Source organism: Triticum urartu, chromosome 4A, assembly GCF_056163025.1.
Source record: "Triticum urartu cultivar PI428250 chromosome 4A, HENAU_Tu73, whole genome shotgun sequence".
In the NCBI taxonomy this organism is placed as follows: domain Eukaryota; kingdom Viridiplantae; phylum Streptophyta; class Magnoliopsida; order Poales; family Poaceae; genus Triticum; species Triticum urartu.
This window is the reverse complement of record NC_141876.1, coordinates 267,104,155-267,124,209: the sequence shown is the minus strand read 5'-3', so window position 1 is coordinate 267,124,209 and position 20,055 is coordinate 267,104,155.

The following is a 20,055-nucleotide window of genomic DNA, read 5'->3' as shown; positions in this document are numbered from 1 at the left end:
GAAGATTGGAGTTTGTTCCTTGTTGGAACATGTTTATTGTTGGGATATCATTATTATATCTTGTCTATCTTAATGCATCTATACACATGGTAAAGGGTGGAAGGCTCGGCCTTATGCCTGGTGTTTTGTTCCACTCTTGCCACCCTAGTTTCCGTCATACCGGTGTTATGTTCCTTGATTTTGCATTTCTTACATGGTTGGGTTATAATGGGAACCCCTTAACAGTTCGCCTTGAGTAAAACTCCTCCAGCAATGCCCAACCTTGGTTTTACCATTTGCCACCTAGACTTTTTCTCTTGGGTTTCCTGGACTCAAGGGTCATCTTTATTTTAACCCCCCCTGGGCCAATGCTTCTCTAAGTGTTGGTCCAAACTGAGCGATGTCCAGGGCTACCAGGGGCAATTCTGGGCTGGCCTACCCGACGTCTGGCTCATCTGAGTGTGCCATAAGAACGAGATATGTGCAGCTCCTATCGAGATTTGTCGGCACATTCGGGCGGCTTTGCCGGTTTAGTTTTACCATTGTCGAGATGTCTTGTAACCGGGATTCCGAGTCTGATCGGATTGTTGGGAGAAGGAATATCCTTCGTTGACCGTGAGAGCTTGTGATGGGATAAGTTGGGACACCCTGCAGGGATTTGAACTTTTGAAAGCCGTGCCCGCGGTTATGGGCAGATGGGAATTTGTTAATGTCCGGTTGTAGAAAACCTTAAACTTAACTTAATTAAAATGAATCAACAGAGTGTGTGGCCGTGATGGTCTCTTTTCGGCGGAGTCCGGGAAGAGAACACGGTCTCGAGTTATGCTTGATCGTAGGTTGTTCTAGGATCACTTCTTGATCATAGTTGTTCGACCGTGCCTTTTCCTTCTCTTCCCGCTCTCTTTTGCGTTATGTTAGCCACCATATATGCTAGTCGCTTGCTGCAGCTCTACCTCATCCTTTTACCCTTCCTATAAGCTTAAATAGTCTTGATCGCGAGGGTGTGAGATTGCTGAGTCCCCGTGACTCACAGATTACTTCCAAAACCAGATGCAGGGACAGATGATACCGCTCCAAGAGATTTGACTGAGCTCAAGTGGGAGTTCGATGAGGACTCAGGACGATACTACGTTTCCTTTCCAGACGATCAGTAGTGGTGCCCAGTTGGGGCGATCGGGGACTTTGTCGCATTTGGGGTTGTTCTTTATTTTGGTTCTGTAGTCGGACCTTGATTGTATCTATATGAATGTAATGATATTTATGCTATTGTGTGACATGGCGAGTGTAAGCCAACTATGTATCTTTTTCCCTTATTATTACATGGGTTGTTGTGAAGATTACCTCACTTGTGACATTGCTTACAATGCGGTCATGCCTCTAAGTCGTGCTTCGACATGTGGGAGATATAGCCGCATCGTGGGTGTTACACAAGAAAACTTCAATGCTTATGTTAGTAGACAATTGAAATGTAATGCTTACATGCTTGACCACTTGGGTGATTATATGAGTAGAACTTTTAATGATCTTAAGCTTAGTAGTAAACATCCTTCCATGGTTACAACTAATACTGACGATGATTTTCTCAATGGTTTGAATAGTAAGAATGATGATAATGCTGTTAGGGTTATGACATGAGGTGTTAAGATGACCCAGGAACCTTTGTATCCCGAGGTCCATCATAAGAGAATTGAGCAGGATTCTCAAAGAACTAATACTGACGCACCTAGTCCTCATACTAAAAAGAAATAGAAAACTGATAGGACTTTGCATGCTAGTGAACCTGCTATAGAAACACTTGAGAATCCCAATGATATTTCTATTTTTGATGCTGAGACACAGTCTGGTAATGAACATGAACCTAGTGCTAATTAATGTTAATGATGATGTTCATGTTGATGCTCAACCTAGTAATGATAATGATGTAGAGATTGAACCTGTTGTTGATCTTGATAACACATAATCAAAGAATCAATGTTATGATAAGACAGACTTTGTTGCTAGGAAACATGGTAAAGAAAGAGAACCATGGGTTCAAAAACCCATGTCCTTTCATCCAAAGCCATCCAAGAAAAAGGATGATGAGGATTTCGAGCGCTTTGCTGAAATAATTAGACCTATCTTTTTGCGTATGCGTTGGACTAATATGCTTAAAATGCCTCCTTATGCTAAGTACATGAAAGAAATTGTTACTAATAAAGGAAAGATACCAGAAGCTGAGATTTCCATCATGCTTGCTAATTTTACTTTTAAGGGTGGAATACCAAAGAAACTTGCAGATCCCGGAGTACCAACTATACCATGCTCCATTAAAAGAAACTATGTTAAAACTGATTTATGTGATCTTGGAGCCAGTGTTAGTGTTATACCTTTTTCTTTGTATCGTAGACTTGAATTGAATAAGTTGACACCTGCTGAAATCTCTTTGCAAATGGCTGATAAATCAACTGCTATACCCATCGGTATTTGTTAGGATGTGCCTCTTGTGGTTCCAAAGTTACTATCTTAATAAACTTTGTTATTCTTGATATTCCCAAGAATGACAGTATGACGATCATCCTTGGTAGAACCTTTTTGAATAGTGCAGGGGCTGTTATTGATTGCAACAAAGGCAATGCCAGCTTTCATGTTAATGGCAATGAGCATACGGTACATTTTCCAAAGAAATAACCTCAAGTTCAAGTATCAATGCTATTGGAACAATTTCAACTATTACTATCAGAGGTTTTGAATTCCCTCTTCCTACTATCAAAAAGAAATATGATATTCTTATTATTGGGAAAATTCATGTCCCCATTAAGGTAGTTTCATGTCATTCAGACGAAGCTTGTTAATAAGACTTGATCAACCTTGTTAATGGATTCCTTTTTATGAGCATGAGATGGATGAATTTATAAGGCACAACTCTCTATACCCATCTTTTACCTTCTGTTATTTAGATTAAAGAAAGCAAAAATAGTATTTTCTGTCTATTTTCTGAATTATCCATGCAATAAAAAATGTCCCGGAAATAAAAGTTCTACAAATGCCCTGAAATTTCAGTATGATTTTTATATATTATTTTAGAATTTCTTGTGAAAAGAATACACCAGGGGGCCTCACCAGCTGGCCATAAGGGTGGAGGGCTCGCCCCCTGACCTTGTGGGCCCCACGTGGCCCCCCTCCACTTATTCCAACACCCATCCACTCCTCCACGCCACTGCCTCCTCCTCCGCCTTCAAAAGGGGAGGACGCCGCCCCCTCTCCTCCTTGCGAGAACGCCACCGCCGCCCTCTGCCTCATCGACCGCCGCATCCGTCGCTGCCGTCGCTGCTCGTCTCGCCGCACCGACCCGCGCTGCACATCGCCACCGCCGCCGCTGCACCGCCGCCACAGCCGGCTTCACGCCGCCCTGCGCAGCCGCCAACGCCGGAGCCCCGAGCCGTCACCGGACTCGACGACGCCCGAGCCCGATCCGACCCGCTGGTCAAACTCAGTAAACCGCCTTTTTTGGTTTAGTTCGGTTTTTTTAAAACCCTAGATCGGTTTTTTTAGAAAACCTAGATCTGCTTTTTAGGTTTAGTCATTTAGTGAACATCCGCTGTTTAGTTTCAGAAAAACGAACATTCATTATTTAGTCTTTTTTCTGTTAGTTTTAGTCAGGGACCTATCTGCAATTATTTATTTTGTAGTTTAGCCCCTAGACTTCGGTGTAGCACTACTTTTTGCTCGTTGGTCCAAATCCAACGAAACTAGTGCCCACTTCTTCGGTATGATCCCCTCTATCCAGATAATCAACTTAAACATGTTTTCGAAAGTTTAATATTTGGTTTCAAAAAGATCTAAATTTGAATTTCGTTTGATCAAAACTTGAGTTTTATAACTCCGATTTAGTTGGTTCTTTTCGCAAATCGTAACTCTTGACCTAAACTTTCTGATAAGACCAAATCCACCCAATTTTGGTACTGTTCGAATTTGTTTTCTATTGCAGGAGTTAATTGCTTGTTTTCGAAGTTTTCCGAGATCTTTTCTTCGATTCTTTTGCATGAGTGCTTATGTATGCAATTGCTTCCTCATGATAGATTGACCGGAGTGTGACGAGTAGAACTATTAGGAGTTATGAGTGCAAATCATCTTCATCAACAGTACAATGCAAGTTCACACTTTGATCATATCCCTTTATTACCCAGTTTTTATGCATTAGTCTCAACCCTCAAACATTACATGAGTAGGACTATGAACATGTGGTTATGGGAAGTAGTTGTTGAGGTAGGAACCTATTATGTTTTTATCAACCCCGGGAATATACGTTATGCTCATACTACTTCGCTATGCTCGTAGACGTGGATTGGTATGTGAGATTCATGAAAGTTGCCACAGTGATATTAACTAAGGGAAATTTAAGGTGGCTACCTTAATACACATCTGGGTGGATTGGTTGTGGGAACCTGGGGATATACCAGTGTTGTCCTAGGAGATCCCGAGAAACCCGTGTGATCATCCTATAGTTCGCCACCCAAGCTCAAAGGTATCATAAGATTATTCATGCTAGAAACTTCCGTGTGCAGCCACAAGGAATTATGGGCTCTGGCATAGTTTAGTAAGTTGTGGGAATCCTTTCCATGATGGGCTAGCAGATGTAGGGGGAATTGTAGGCTTACCGGCCTATCTATCGGTTAAGGGGGGCTCTTCGGAAAGACTATGTCTTGGTCATCCATTTCTCAAACATCATGCAGTGTGAGAAATACAACGGAGGAGATCGAGTCTTGTGGGGAAAAGTTTGCAAACCTCTACAGAGTGTACAAACTAATCATGGTTAGCCGTGTCCCCGGTTATGGACATTTTGAGTATCTGTTACTTGAATAATTGATTTGATCTCATCACTTTGCTTAACGAATTTGTTGGGTTATTAATGTTAATTTGGGATTGAGTTTGGGGTACCTTCTCAATAATGACATAAACTTTGTAGTTAAGTAAAATCTATTCCTTTGTTATAGGAAAAAAATAGCTTTATGCAAATTATAACCGTAGAGCCTCCACCAGCCAAATATGCGTATAGAGATAGACATTTCTCCTTATTATTCTATGGTGTGAAATTGCCAGTACATTCAATTTACTGACCTGCATGGCTCCAACATCTTGCAGGAAATCTTATGACAAGTAAGTGATACGTTAGGGTTACGATGTCTACACTCAACTTTTCCTTTGGTGTTATTGGGACTCCACAACTTTATTGTTTCTTCCGCTATCTGGATTGAGGTAATAGTATTTACGTTCCTTTATACATGTGATTTACCTCTGTTATAAATCCTTGAGTACTGTGCGTGTCAGCATACCGATCCAGGGATGACACTTAAGCACAGAGACTTCGATCCATTGCGATCGGGTCGCTACATTCTTCCTCCAGAAAAATCTCTCCATAGCTCAAACTCGTGTTCTTGCTCATCTTGCTGCCATTTTCGATCTCCTTGCTCAAAGCTCCATTCACAAAACAGTTTCAGGGGATTGTTCTTCGGTATGTGACTCCTCCAATGGTCCAATTAGTTTTTATTTTAGTGCTTTATTTATTGTAAATTTTTGTTGCCTTGGTGACCCTGTTCTTGAGCTTGCATGTCAAATTTATATGGTCCAAATTAGTTCTGATGCATGATATAGCCCCTGGGAACTTGTAGGAGTAGTTTCTATCAATCTTGTTGAGTTTGGTTCACTTCTATTTGGAGTCACTAAAAATTGTAGAAATTTTTTAGAGGAATAAAAAGTTGAGGAGATTGTTTATAGGTTTCTCGAGTCGGGGTTCAAAAGAAAAAGGGAATGAAGGGAAGGAGAAGCCCAAGTATAATCTTCCTTGTGTCGCGGAAATTTGGCCGTGTGAATGGCCATGTGATGCATTCTTACAAGCAGCCAAGATTTATGATGATTTCTATTATTTAGCTGAGAATGCAGGTATCACCGAGTTCCTCCACTACCAGTGTAATCAGTATCTCCTGCTCACTAATACTTTCGTGCAAAATTTTCACTTTCATGCTAGGAGATCACCACCCACGGTAGACTTTCACTTATATGATGAGTACAAAGAAATAACGCTTTATGACTTTTACGAGGTTTGTAAATTACCATATGACGGTAGCGTCGAGGAGCCACGTCCTAGTGATGTGGAAGGCCTTATTAATGAAATTACCATATGAGAAAATAGAGGACTGTCGGGAGCGAGAGTAGCTAGTATACATTTCCCTGTTTTACGCTATTACTCATTATTTGCCGGGAGATGCTTAATTGGTAGTGGAGAGAGTGGATGCCTTAGTGCCCCTGACCTGGCTATTTTGCACCATGCTTTACATATAGATATAACTTACAGTTTGGGCGCTATGGTCGCTAAACGGTTGAGTTTAAACCGTACAAAGGGTCCTATTTTCGGAGGTATCTTTGCCTCCCGCCTTCCTAAACATTTTGAGATACCCATTAGGTGACGATGACATGTACCTAGGTAGGGTCATAGGCCTGACCTAGATGCCTTACCCAAGGACACTGCCCTAGAGTCAAAGACATTCAAAGTACAACAGAAGAAACTGACTGGGTTCACCAAGGAGTGCAATCCACTCGACCTCCAACCTCACTCGGAAACCCCAATTCCATTTGACCAAGATGAAGTCACTCAAACATACAAGAAACCATTCAGAATACAGAAGGCATAAAGTCACTCAGGATGGCAACTGTCGTTTCAAGTGACCAACTACGTCGTGTCGTCGGCGCGCGAGGCATCGACGGTGGCCTCAACGGCGAGGTGCTCCTCCAAGATCCGAGGGTCGGCACGAATGGCATCCATCGCGACCTCATCCGGCTGCGATTTGCTTCTCCACTGCCAAATGCTTATTGAGATCCTGGCTATACTGCATGCGCCTTGGCTTAGGGCAGTGCTTATTTGGTGGAGGCGTTGGTGATTTGGGTTGAAGGTGTCGCACAGGCGGTCGGGGCATGTGGGATGTGGAAGGAGGAGGAGGATGGGGGTCGGGTCTAGATTACCGACCTGGATAGATGAGGCCGAGCAGCGTGAATGCGGGTCACCGGCGAGGAGGCGGCGGTGCAAGCAAGGAATGAAGGTTTCAACTTGGAAAGGAAGGCGGAAACATGGGAAATGTGGCTTTTGGTAAGGAGGAGGGGGCGGGGATGTAGATATTTCCACGGAAGCCGAAAACTTGGAATCGGTTCAGCGAAAAAACTGGCGCGCAAAGTGTCATCAGACACGGTCCCATACTCAGAACTGTGTACGATATGTCAACATCAGAAACAATTCAGATAGCTTAACCCATGTGTGATGAGTTTGAACGTCAAAAATTTTGGTTCAAATTTTCCTGGTTACAGTGGTCATCCACGTCATTGCACAATTTGGGTACACAAAGGAGACTACAGCACACCCACACCTCTACTTTAACCATAGAACAACATGAGTGTTGTGTTAAGTTTAGGAATTTTTCGGGGTTCGTTTGGACATTTTTATACATTAACTGGGTTTTCTAGGCATTTTATGTGCATAATTTAAATTTGAACTACATGCACATGCTCCAACGCATATAAATTGGTTGAAAAATCAAATCTGTGTCCTTGGTTGCATGTTTAGGTCCCATGCAAGAAATGAGAATGAATGTCAAACACCCTGCCACCGTCACTCGGCCACAAACATTGCCAAGGCCAAGGAGAGGTGAGGGTGAACAAAGCGGCCGCTGATAAAGCGGCCGAGGACCTGAAGTTCGAGGAGGTCGTCCGCTGCCAATAGGAGGAGCGGCTGACCGAAGTGGACTAGGCGCTCAAGGACGCCGCCAATAAGTGTGAGTCCCTAGAGGAGAAGAATAAATCCTAGGCGACCGACCTTGCCAAGGCCCATAAAGAGGCCGAGGAGGCACGGGCCTAATCGCGAGCGGCGCGCGAAGAGATCAAGCATGCCAGACAAATAGCGGCTGGTAAGCCTTTTTATTTTACAGAGTAAATTGGGCAATCAGAAGTAGATGTCTTGCTCACTCGACTGTGGATTGCTCCAGATGCCTTTGCGGATCTTCCAAAGAGTGTCGCCGACGTTGCGCAGTTCTTCCAGGTCCAGGAGGGGCACACAATGGAGAAGCTATTCTGGTCATAGTTCGCGGTGCAGGAGCGCCCAACGCTATTGAATGACCAGATGGCGAAGTGGTCCGAGCTGCATAGGATGTCCGGATTGGGCATGGGGAAGTCATAGTCCGGCTGTGGCCAGCCGAACCCGTCCCCAGCAGTTTTTTTGGCCTGGTGCAGCAACTTGTGGACGCGCTGCCTCGTATTGATGCGACCAAGCGGTCTTCGTGTATAGAAGGTGCGCGGCTGGCCTTTGCCCGTGTCAAGATGCACTGGGCGAAAATGAAGGCCGCCATCATGGCGGTTGAGGGTCTGCTTGGAGGCAAGCATCATCGCACACCAGAGCGCTATTTTGAAGACGTCTAGGAGGGTGCCCTCTTGATAGAGGGACAATGCTCGAAGGACATCATATTCGAGGGAATGTATCTAGACTGCCCAGGTTGTATGAGCCAAAGCTTTGTAATATACTTATGCTATTTATTTTAATGTGTTTTTCCTCCTGTGCGGCCGTTTTTATCCCTGATAGTTTGCTAGTCGTCAGCTTCAGCCCTGACATAGATACTACGGGGGTGTCCGGGCTAGCACATAACCACACTTGACCCAACGTCTTGGTCTGTGAAGGAGGTGTTGGTGCGGCGAACTAGGCAATCAGACTATGCGGCTTTACTACTCTCACTTAGCCATAGGAGTTTGACAATGGGGCTGTGACATAGCCCCTGGTGCGCGTGCGGCTATCCAAACTTCGATGCCTTAAGAACGTGACTAGAAAGGGCCAGTCATTCGTGTAATACGGAAGAAATCACTAGAGATTTAGTAGGTCGCCCAATTGCTGACCAGCTCTCACCGCATCATGAGAGTCAGTTTTTGGCTTTCTCTACTGAGGTGTTTGACCGAACGAACCAGAAACGCAATTGCAGTAGTTCTCCCTTTGCTACCTTAGCCGAACAAGCGGAACGTAAGGTGGTAATCACAGGAGTCGGGCAACCCAACTATTGACCAAAGACATGATTCGGAGCCGATGCATATAGTGCCATATTCGGGACGCTGAAGCATACTATAAAAGTCTTCAGACTTATTTTGTTTGAAAAATATACGTGGGCGGATAAATCCCCTGGCGATTTGAATCATGCCGAGGTATATACAACAATATTATGTGAATAGGGAATACATATTAGGAAATAAGCCAATACTGAACAGATTTGGGCGAAACTGTTTCCATTATAGTCTGATTGATATGTCAAAACATATTTTTACAGAGGATGCGATAAGCATCTAGGCTATTTTACATGCCAGGCGCAAGGGAAAGCAGTATACAGTTCCTGGAAAGGGAAAGATGATCTTGACGATCCTTTGGATACACTGCCGCATGTCTGCGCTACTTGTCGCCTTGGTGTGTGATCCTTTGAGAGGATAAACAATTGAGCATACATAAGGGGTTTGGAAGAAGGGCTCTTGGTACCGTCGAAAAGTGATGTGGGTTGTAAAGAACCTGAAAAATGAAAATAAGAAGAAGAAACGGAAGAATATGAGGGTCCGGATAGGGTCGAACTGTATTGTGGACCATATTTTTAGTAGTCCTCCGCCCTAGCCCATGGTATCTTTAGTGCGTAGTTATGTACGCACGGTACATATGCCGCTATCAGGTTGGGGTTTTGACGGAGGCTAAATTGCTAGTCTCGCTCTGGACGAGCGAGACTTCCATTCTGCAGGGTAGACCGTACTCATTTGACAGTGTTTGGGGGCTTGACTGCTAATATAGTATTTGTCTTAATGAGGCCACCCTGTACTTCGGCTGTGAGGGCCACGGTATGCTCCTCCGTACGGAGGGAGCGCTCCATGTTTCCATTGATTGTTATAAAGCCACGTGGTCCAGACATTTTGAGGTTTAGATAAGCGTAGTGCGGGACTGCATTGAAACGGGCAAAAGCTGTTCATTCGAGCATTGCATGACAGCCACTGCGGAAGGGGACAATGTCGAAGATCAAGTCTTCACTTCAGAAGTTATCTAAGGAGCCAAAGACGACTTCCAGCGTTATGGATCCTGTGAAACAGGCCTCTACGTCGGGTGTTACTCCTTTAAATGTGGTTTTAGTGGGCTTGATTCTTGATGGATCAATACCCATTTTACGAACAGTGTCCTGATAGAGCAGGTTGAGACTGCTGCCGCCGTCCATAAGGACTCGCGTGAGGTGGAATCCGTCGATATTTGGATCAAGGACCAATGCGGCCGAACCTCCATGATGGATACTGGTCGGATGGTCTCTGCCATCGGGCAGGCTGACCATGGGTTAAATTTTGGGGCGACTGGCTCTATGGCATAGACGTCCCTTAGTGCGCGCTTGCCCTCCCTCTTAGGGATATGAGTAACGTAGATCATATTCACCATTTTGACCTCGGGGGGGGGGGGATTTCTTCTGTCCCCCTGTGTTCGGCGGGCGAGGCTCTTCATCGCCATCCTTGCTAGGCGGCACTTTTCGCTTATGTTCGGTGTTCAGATTACCGGCCTACTTAAAGAGCCAACAAATTCTGTTGGTATGATTTGCAGGCTTGTCAGGGGTGCCATGAATCTAGCAAGGCCTATAGAGTATTCTGTCCAAACTAGATGGACAAACTTTGTTTCCTTTGAATGGATTCTTCCGCTGACCGGGTTTAGAGCCACTGAATCCGGCGTTGACCGATGTATCTTCGGTATCTTTGTTGTTGCATCGATGCTTTTGTTTGTTGCGTCGTGGCTTGCCGTTGCTGTCTTTGGCTTCGGAGGTGCCAAGGTCGCTGGTGCTGTTGCTTCTACGAGCAAGCTAGCTATCTTCTCCCATGCAAAAGCGGGTCATGAGTGCGGTAAGGGCTTCCATGGACTTCGGTTTTTCTTGGTTGAGGTGTCGGGCGAGCCACTCGTCCCAGACGTTGTGTTTAAAGGTCGTGAGGGCTTCAGCATCCGGGCAGTCCACAATTTGGTTGTTTTTAATTAAGAGCCTAGTCCATAGCTTCTAGGCTCATTCTCAGGGTTGCTGGACTATGTGACTGAGGTCATCATCGGCGTCTGGAGGCCGAACATAGGTATCTTGGAAGTTATCTCTAAAGGCATCTTCCAAGTCTTCCCAGCTACCAATAGAGTTTTCTGGGAGGCTGTTTAACTAGTGTCGAGCTGGTCCCTTTAAGTTTAGCGGGAGGTACTCGATGGCGTCGAGATCATCACCCCGGGCCATGTGGATATGGGGACGAAAATCTTCGATCCATACCGCGGGATCTGTCGTTCCATCGTATGATTCAATGTTCACGGGATTAAATCCTTCTGGGAACTGGTGCTCCATTACCTCGTCGGTGAAGCATAGGGGGTGTGCCATGCCTTTGTATCAGGCGACGTCACGATGCAGTTCAGATGAAGTTTGTATGCGGTTTTCGGCCCGAGAGAGGTTGTGCATGCCGCGCCTAGCCTAATGGCCGTCTTCGCGTGTTGAAGCTCGCACGCTCGATCCATAGATAGATCTGCCTTAGCCTGCTCTATTGTCCAGGTCCTGCCATAGGTCGTAGGAGGTGTATATTGGAGCTGCTGCCTCTTTGCCTTTACAACGAGGTGGTGCAGGTTGGTGTTCGGTGTAGGTGGCCGCTTTATCTCATCCACATGGCGGCCAGTCTGGTTCATTAGCACGGTTGTATCTTGACGGTATGGGCTCGACGGCCTCGTCGTTGAATTGTGGAAGTAGCCGACGCTTCAGATAACTCTTAGTTGGGCGTTGAAGGCCGTACTCTTCGGCAGCCAGGACTTGGGTCCATCTGTTGTTGAGTGTATCCTGCTCGGCTTGGAGTTGTTGCTGCTTCTTTTTTAGGCTTCTCGCAGTGGCGATTAGCTGGTGCTCAAAGAGCTCTTGCTCGAGTGGTTCCTCTAGTATGATGAAGTCTTCGTCACCGAGGCTCACATCATCCTCGGAGATTGGTAGATAGTTACTATCCTCCGAGTCCTCATTCCCGACTAGATCGCTAGGGTTAACTTGCCCATCCTCCTAATCATCCTATTCGGACGTTGGCTCGATTGGGGCTTCGGGATCATCGGTGTTCTCCGGGGTGTTATTATCTTTGGTGCCGGTATTGCTATCTTTTTCGCGACGCAATTTTGAGCGACGCCACTGACGACGACGCTTTAGAGGTGCTTCAGCAGGCTTGTCCTCAACCGGATCCTTCCTGTCGTCGTTGTCATCCTCTTTGGGTGTGTTCACCATATACATGTCATATGTGGAGGTGGCCGTCCAACGTCCGATAAACAGAGGGTCTTGGCCTTGTTCGTCTCCGCCATCGTCGTCCATGTCGTTGATGTCTTCGGAGGCGTAATCCAGCATGTCGGTTAAGTCTTCGATAGTTTCTATGAAGTGGGTGGTGGGTGGGACGTAAAATTCCACGCTCTCAGCCCCTAGTCCAGGCAGGGTGTAGTTCGGAAGCGATTCCACTGTAATAGCGAGGGATCGCATTAAGTCCAGGTCCTCGTTCAAGAGTGAGGTTCGGACGTGGAAGCGAGAGTCCGCGGGGCTGGCCGGGGTGAAAAGCCTCTTGGCCCTGCCTACTTGGCGCGGACTTCGAGAGTTCGGACCTGGAGTCTGGGTCGAGTCCGGCCTTCCAGTGATAGGGGGAAACCGGAATGATTCCGAGTTTGCCGTGGACACGATCGCCTCCGGATCCTCGATAATGCGGTTTGCAACGGAGAGTCCGGTGGGCTCCACAATCCCATCTTCGGACCTGATGGTTTGCTCCGGATCTAAGGCCAGAGCGATGGTCGGGGCCGCGAACCCTTTGAAGATCAAGTCTCCTCGGATATCAGTGACATAGTTTAGGTTCTCGAAAGTGATCTGATGACTAGGGGCGTAGCTGTCGATCTGTTCAAGGTGGCCTATCGAGTTGGCACGGAGTGCGAAGCCGCCGAATATGAAAATTTGGCTGGGGAGGAAAGTCTCCCTCGAAACAGCATCATTGTAGATGATCGATTGAGCCATCGAACCTTCTGTCGACGGCAGAGTGGAACTCTCAATGAAAGCACCAATATCGGTGTCAAAACTGGCCGATCTCGGGTAGGCGGTCCCGAACTGTGCGTCTGAGGATCGAAGGTAACATGAGACAAGGCACACGATGCTTACCCAGGTTCGGGCCCTCTTAATGGAGGTAATACCCTACTTCCTGCTTGATTGACGTTGATGAGTATAGGGGTTACAAGAGTTGATCTACCTCGAGATCGTAATGGCTAAACCCTAGATGTCTAGCCTATATATTTATGATTCCCTCTACGGACTAAACCCTCCGGTTTATATAGACACCGGAGGGGCCTAGGGTCGTACAGAGTCGGTTGCTACCTCTTGAGCTTGCGTTGGTTTTCCCTTGAAGAGGAAAGGGCGATGCAGCACAGTAGCGTAAGTATTTCCCTCAGTTTTGAGAACTAAGGTATCAATCCATTAGGAGACTATACACAAGTCCCGCATACCTGCACAAACAAACAAGAACCTCGCAACAAACGCGATAAAGGGGTTGTCAATCCCTTCACGGTCACTTACGAAAGTGAGATCTGATAAAAATAATAAGGTAAATATTTTTTGGTATTTTTGTTGTATAGATTGGAAACTAAAGATTGCAAAATAGAAATAGTAAGTTGATAGGAAAATAATATGATGGAAGATAGACCCGGGGGGCATAGGCTTCACTAGTGGCTTGTCTCAAGATAGCAAATTCTACGGTGGGTGAACAAATTATTGTCGAGCAATTGATTGAAAACCGCATAGTTATGAGAATATCTAGGCATGATCATGTATATAGGCATCATGTCCGCGACAAGTAGACAGAAATGATTCTGCATCTACTACTATTACTCCACACATCGACCGCTATCCAGCATGCATCTAGAGTATTAAGTTCATAAGAACAGAGTAACGCATTAGGCAAGATGACATAATGTAGAGGGATAAACTCAAGCAATATGATATAAACCCCATCTTTTTCTCCTCGATGGCAACAATACAATACGTGCCTTGCTGCCCCTGCTGTCACTAGGAAAGGACACCGCAAGATTGAACCCAAAGCTAAGCACTTCTCCCATTGCAAAAAAGATCAATCTAGTAGGACAAACCAAACAGATAATTCTAAGAGACTTGCAAAGATATTTAAATCATGCATAAAAGATTTCAGAGAAGAATCAAATATTGTTCATTGATAATCTTGATCATAAACCCACAATTCATCGGATCTCGGCAAACACACCGCAAAAAGAATTACATTGAATAGATCTCCAAGAGAATCAGGGATAACTTTGTATTGAGATCCAAAGAGAGAGAAGAAGCCATCTAGCTAATAACTATGGACCCGAAGGTCTGTGGTAAACTACTCACGCATCATCGGAGAGGCTATGGTCTTGCTGTAGAAGCCCTCCGTGATCGATTCCCCCTCCGGCGGAGCGCCAGAAAAGGCCCCAAGATGGGATCTCACGGGTACAGAAGGTTGCGGCGATGGAAATAGGGTTCGTGGTGCTCCTGGATGTTTTCGGGGTATATGGGTATATATAGGAGGACGAAGTACGTTGGTGGAGCTACGAGGGGCCCACGAGGGTGGGGGCGCGCCCTCCTGCCTCGTGGCCTCCTCGCTTCTTTCTTGATGTCCACTCCAAGTCTCCTGGATCACATTTGTTCCAAAAATAACTCTCCTAAAGGTTTCATTCTGTTTGATATTCCTTTTCTGTGAAACACTAAAATAGGCAAAAAACAGCAATTTGCACTGGGCATTTGGTTAGTAGGTTAGTCCCAAAAATAATATAAAAAGGTATATTAAAGCCCATTAATCATCCAAAACAGATAATATAATAACATGGAACATCAAAAATTATAGATACGTTGGAGACGTATCAAGCATCCCAAAGCTTAATTCCTGCTCATCCTCGAGTAGGCAAATGATAAAAACAGAATTTTTGATGTGGAATGCTACCTAACATAATTCTTAATGTAATTTTCTTTATTGTGGCATGAATGTTCAGATCCGAAAGATTCAAGACAAAAGTTAAATATTGACATAAAAATAATAATAATTCAAGCATACTAGCAAAGCAATCATGTCTTCTAAAAATAACATGGCCAAAGAAAGTTATCCCTACAAAATCATATAGTTTGGCTATGCTCCATCTTCACCACACAAAATATTTAAATCATGCACAACCCCGATGAAAAGCCAAGCAATTGTTTCATACTTTTGATGTTCTCAAACTTTTTCAATCTTCACGCAATACATGAGTGTGAGCCATGGACATAGCACTATAGGTGGAGTAGAATGGTGGTTGTGGAGAAGATAGAAAGGAGAAGATAGTCTCACATCAACTAGGCGTATCAACAGGCTATGGAGATGCCCATCAACAGATATCAATGTGAGTGAGTAGGAATTGCCATGCAACGGATGCACTAGAGCTATAAGTGTATGAAAGCTCAACAAGAGAACTAAGTGGGTGTGCATCCAACTCGCTTGCTCACGAAGACCTGGGGCATTTTGAGGAAGCCCTCAGGGAGTCTTGGACTAAGGGGTCCTCGGGCGTCCGACCTGTTATCTATGGGTCGGACTGATGGGCTGTGAAGATATGAAGACCGAAGACTGTACCCGTGTCCAGATGGGACTCTCCTTAGCATGGAAGGCAAGCTTGGCGAACAACTATGAAGATTCCATCTTATGTAACCGACTCTATGTAACCCTAGATCCCCCCGGTGTCTATATAAACCGGAGGGTGTAGTCCGGAAAGGATATACTCAATACCGTAGTCATACAGGCTAGACTTCTAGGGTTTAGCCATTACGATCTCGTGGTAGATCAACTCTTGTAATACTCATATTCATCAAGATCAATCAAGAAGGAAGTAGGGTATTACCTCCATAGAGAGGGCCCGAACTTGGGTAAACATCGTGTCCCTGTCTCCTGTTACCATCAACCTTAGACGCACAGTTCGTGACCGCCTACCTGAGATCCGCCGGTTTTGACACCGACATTGGTGATTTCATTGAGAGTTCCTCTGTGCTGTCGCTGAAAGGTTGATGACCCCTTCAATCGTCAATAATGACGCTGTTTGTGGAGAAACTTTCCTCCCCGGACAGATCTTCATGTTCGGCAGCTTCCCACTGCGGGCCAACTCATTTGGCCATCTAGAGAAGATCAAAAGCTATGCCCCTGGCCATCAGGTCAGACTCGGGAGCTTGAACTACATCGGGACATCCGTGGAGACTTGATCTTCGTCGGGTTCCATACCGCGGCGGCCGCTCCCGATGATCATAACCTAAATCTGTCATCGGGCTGCATCCAGGAGATCGCTCCTGTAACCTCTCTAGCCCTAGAGCCGGAGCAGGCCGCGCCATCCAAAGACGGGAGGATTAACCCCGCCTCGGAGGCCGCAGATTCCATGGCATTGGAGCCGCACATGGACCTGGTCTCACACGATGCCTATTCCACCAGAACGCCGGACTCGTCTCCGGCCGTAGGTTCCGAACCGCGCGAGCCCGTGGACGCCGAGCTTGATCATTTATCAATCTTCAAATTCAGTGCCACAGACATCTTCCAGCACTCGCCTTTGGGCGATGTGCTAAACTCATTAAAAAACTTGTCCTTGGCGGAGGACTCACAGCCGAACTATATCCGGCTCGAACTAGGGGCTGATGATGGAGAATTTTACTTCCCACCCGCCACCCACTTTATAGCCACGATCGAGGATTTGACCGAAGAACTTGATTATGACTTCGAGGCCATTGATGGTATGAACGACGATGCCAGAGAAGAAGAGGCCCAGAACCCGCCGTTCACCGGACGCTGGACGGCCACTTCCTCGTATGACGTATACATGGCGGATGCACCAATGGAGCACAGCGGTGACGATAAGGAAGACCCAGTTGAGGATAAACCTTCCAAAATACAGTCCAAGCACCGGCGTTAGCGCCACCGCTCTAAGTCACACCGCAGTAAAGACAACAACACCCGCACAGGAGAAGATGACACTCTGGAAGGTGCCGAAGACAATAAAGACCCCGTCGATAAAGCAAACAAACAAGATGAACGGGAAGATGAGCAGGTTAACCCTGTTAAACAGGCCACACACGAAGATTCGGAGGACGATTATTACCTTCCGCTCTCCGAAGATGAGGTGAGCGTCGGCACCGAAGACTTCATCGTGCCCGAGGAACCTCTTGAGTAGGAGCGCTTCAACCGCCAGCTAATAGCCACAGCAAGGAGCCTGAAAAAGAAGCAGCAGCAGCTTCAAGCTGACGAAGATCTGCTCAATGATAAATGGACTGATGTCCTAGCAGCCAAAGAATACATCCTCAAGCGCCCAACCAAAAGCTACCCAAAGCGCAAATTTCTACCTCAGTACGACGTGGAGGCGCCGGAGTACATACCACCATTGCACAATACGACCGACTGACCACCACGTGGTCGGGACAAAATGACAACTCATGCCGAACACCAGCCGGCTCCGCCTCCTCACTCAGGTAGAGGTAAATTAGCCCACGACCATACATATGACCTCCGGCAAAACCTGAACAATAAAGCAGGACATACCAGATCAATATACGGATCGCGAGGGCGCGCCTCGACACGCGACAATAGCCACCTATTCGGACGTGACAAACCCAGTAATGCGCGGGCTGAACACCGCAGACGGACTCAATCAGAGCTGCGTCACGATATGGCCTGATATAGAGGCCCCGCACACCCTCATTGCTTCACTGATGAGGTCGTGGATCACGAATTCCCAGAAGGATTCAAGCCCGTGAACATAGAATCATATGATGGAACCATGGACCCAGCGGTGTGGATCGAGGACTTCATTCTCCACATCCATATGGCCCGCGGAGATGACCTCCACGCCATAAAATACCTCCCTCTAAAACTCAAACGGCCAGCTCGGCATTGGCTAAACAGTCTGCCTGCAAATTCCATTTGCAGCTGGGAGGACTTGGAATAGGCTTTCCTCGACAACTTCTAGGGTACATATGTTCGACCTCCGGACGCTGATGACTTAAGCCATATAGTTCAACAGCCCGGAGAGTCCGCCAGGAAATTCTGGACAAGGTTCTTAACTAAAAAGAACCAAATTGTCGACTGTCCGGACGCCAAAGCTCTAGCAGCTTTCAAGCATAGCATCCGCGATGAATGGCTCGCTCGCCACCTCGGCCAAGAAAAGCCAAAATCCATGGCGGCCCTCATGGCACTCATGACCCGCTTTTGTGTGGGCGAGGAAAGTTGCTTGGCCTGTAGCAAAAACAATGCAAGCGACACCGGCAGCCCTGAAGTTAAAAGCAACAAAGACAAGTCCCAACGCAATAGATACAAGCGCCGAAACAACAGTGACAACACCGAGGATACGGCGGTCAATGCCAGATTCAGTGGCTCTAAGTCCGGTCAGCAGAAGAAGCCGTTCCAAAAGAACAATTCGGGCCCATCCAGCTTGGACCACATACTTGATTGTCCATGCCAGATTCACGGCACCCCCGACAAGCCTCTTAATCATACAAATAGAGAGTGATGGGTTTTCAAACAGGCTGGCAAATTAAACGCCAAGAATAGGGAAAAGGGATCACAAAGCGAGGACAATGATGAAGAGCCATGACAACCGAACACAGGGGGGCAGAAGAAATTTCCCCCTCAGGTCAAAACGGTGAACATGATATATGCTACCCGTATCCCCAAGAGGGAGCGCAAGCGTGCGCTCAGGGACGTCTACACAATAGAGCTAGTCGCCCCAAAATTCAATCTGTGGTTGTCATGCCCGATCACTTTTGATCGCCGGGATCACCCGACCAGTATTCGTCACGGAGGCTCAGCCGCACTGGTCTTAGACCCAATAATTGATGGGTTCCACCTGACTCGTGTCCTTATGGATGGCGGTAGCAGCCTCAATCTGCTCTATCAGGATACAGTGCGAAAAATGGGCATTAACCCATCAAGGATCAAGCCTACAAAGACCACCTTTAAAGGAGTCATTCCAGGCATAGAGGCCCGTTGTACAGGCTCAATCACATTAGAGGTTGTATTCGGATCTCTGGACAACTTCCGAAGCGAGGACTTAGTCTTCGATATCATCCCATTCCATAGCATCTATCATGCACTGCTCGGACGAACTGCATTTGCTCGATTCAACACAGTGCCACACTATGCTTATCTCAAGCTCAAGATGACCAGCCCACGTGGTGTCATAACAGTCAATGGCAATACGGAACACTCTCTCCGTACAGAAGAGCACACAACTGTCCTAGAAGCAGAAGTACAAAGCGGCCTTCTCAAGCAAAACCTTCATTCGGCTGCCGAGCCCTCGGACACCCTTAACAGGGTCCGAACTACTCTACAGTAGGAGAGCTCAACTCGTTAGGAGCTCGACTAGCAATCCAGCCTTCGTCTTAGTCCCGATCAAGCGGTGGCATGTGCGCCATGCGTACATAACTACGCACTCAAAATTCCATGGGCATCAATGGAGGCATAGCTAGCTTTTGATCCACGGCACGGCTCAACCGACATCGGAACAAACATACTTTCACTTCTGCTTGTTTTCTTGTAGGTTCTAATCCTACAGGCCCCATCGGGTGGTCTAGTAATCAGTCCTCTTGAAGGATAAATACACCAAGATGGCGAGGAGCGCAGACATATGGGGACTTTTTAGGTGATTCCGATAACGATAACTCTACCTGTCTTCCAGGACCCACATGCAGCTCTCCCTGGTTTCGGCATGTTAAATAGCATGTTGCTTATTGCACTACTTGTATCAATGCGCCTTGACATACTAATTACATTACATTGAAAAAAGTTTGTAGCTGGAGTTGTAGGACCCCAGCTTTTTACCTTTACATCTTTTCTGTTTTCTTTCTCTCTTTTATTTTTTTCAGTTTCCCTGTGGATAACCCCATCAGGTAGCACCCGTACACTTTGGTACATTTTGATGTTTGCCAGGGGCTTTATAGCACCCCACATTACGGCAACAAAAGTCCAAACACTTCTTATAAGTATAGTTCGGCA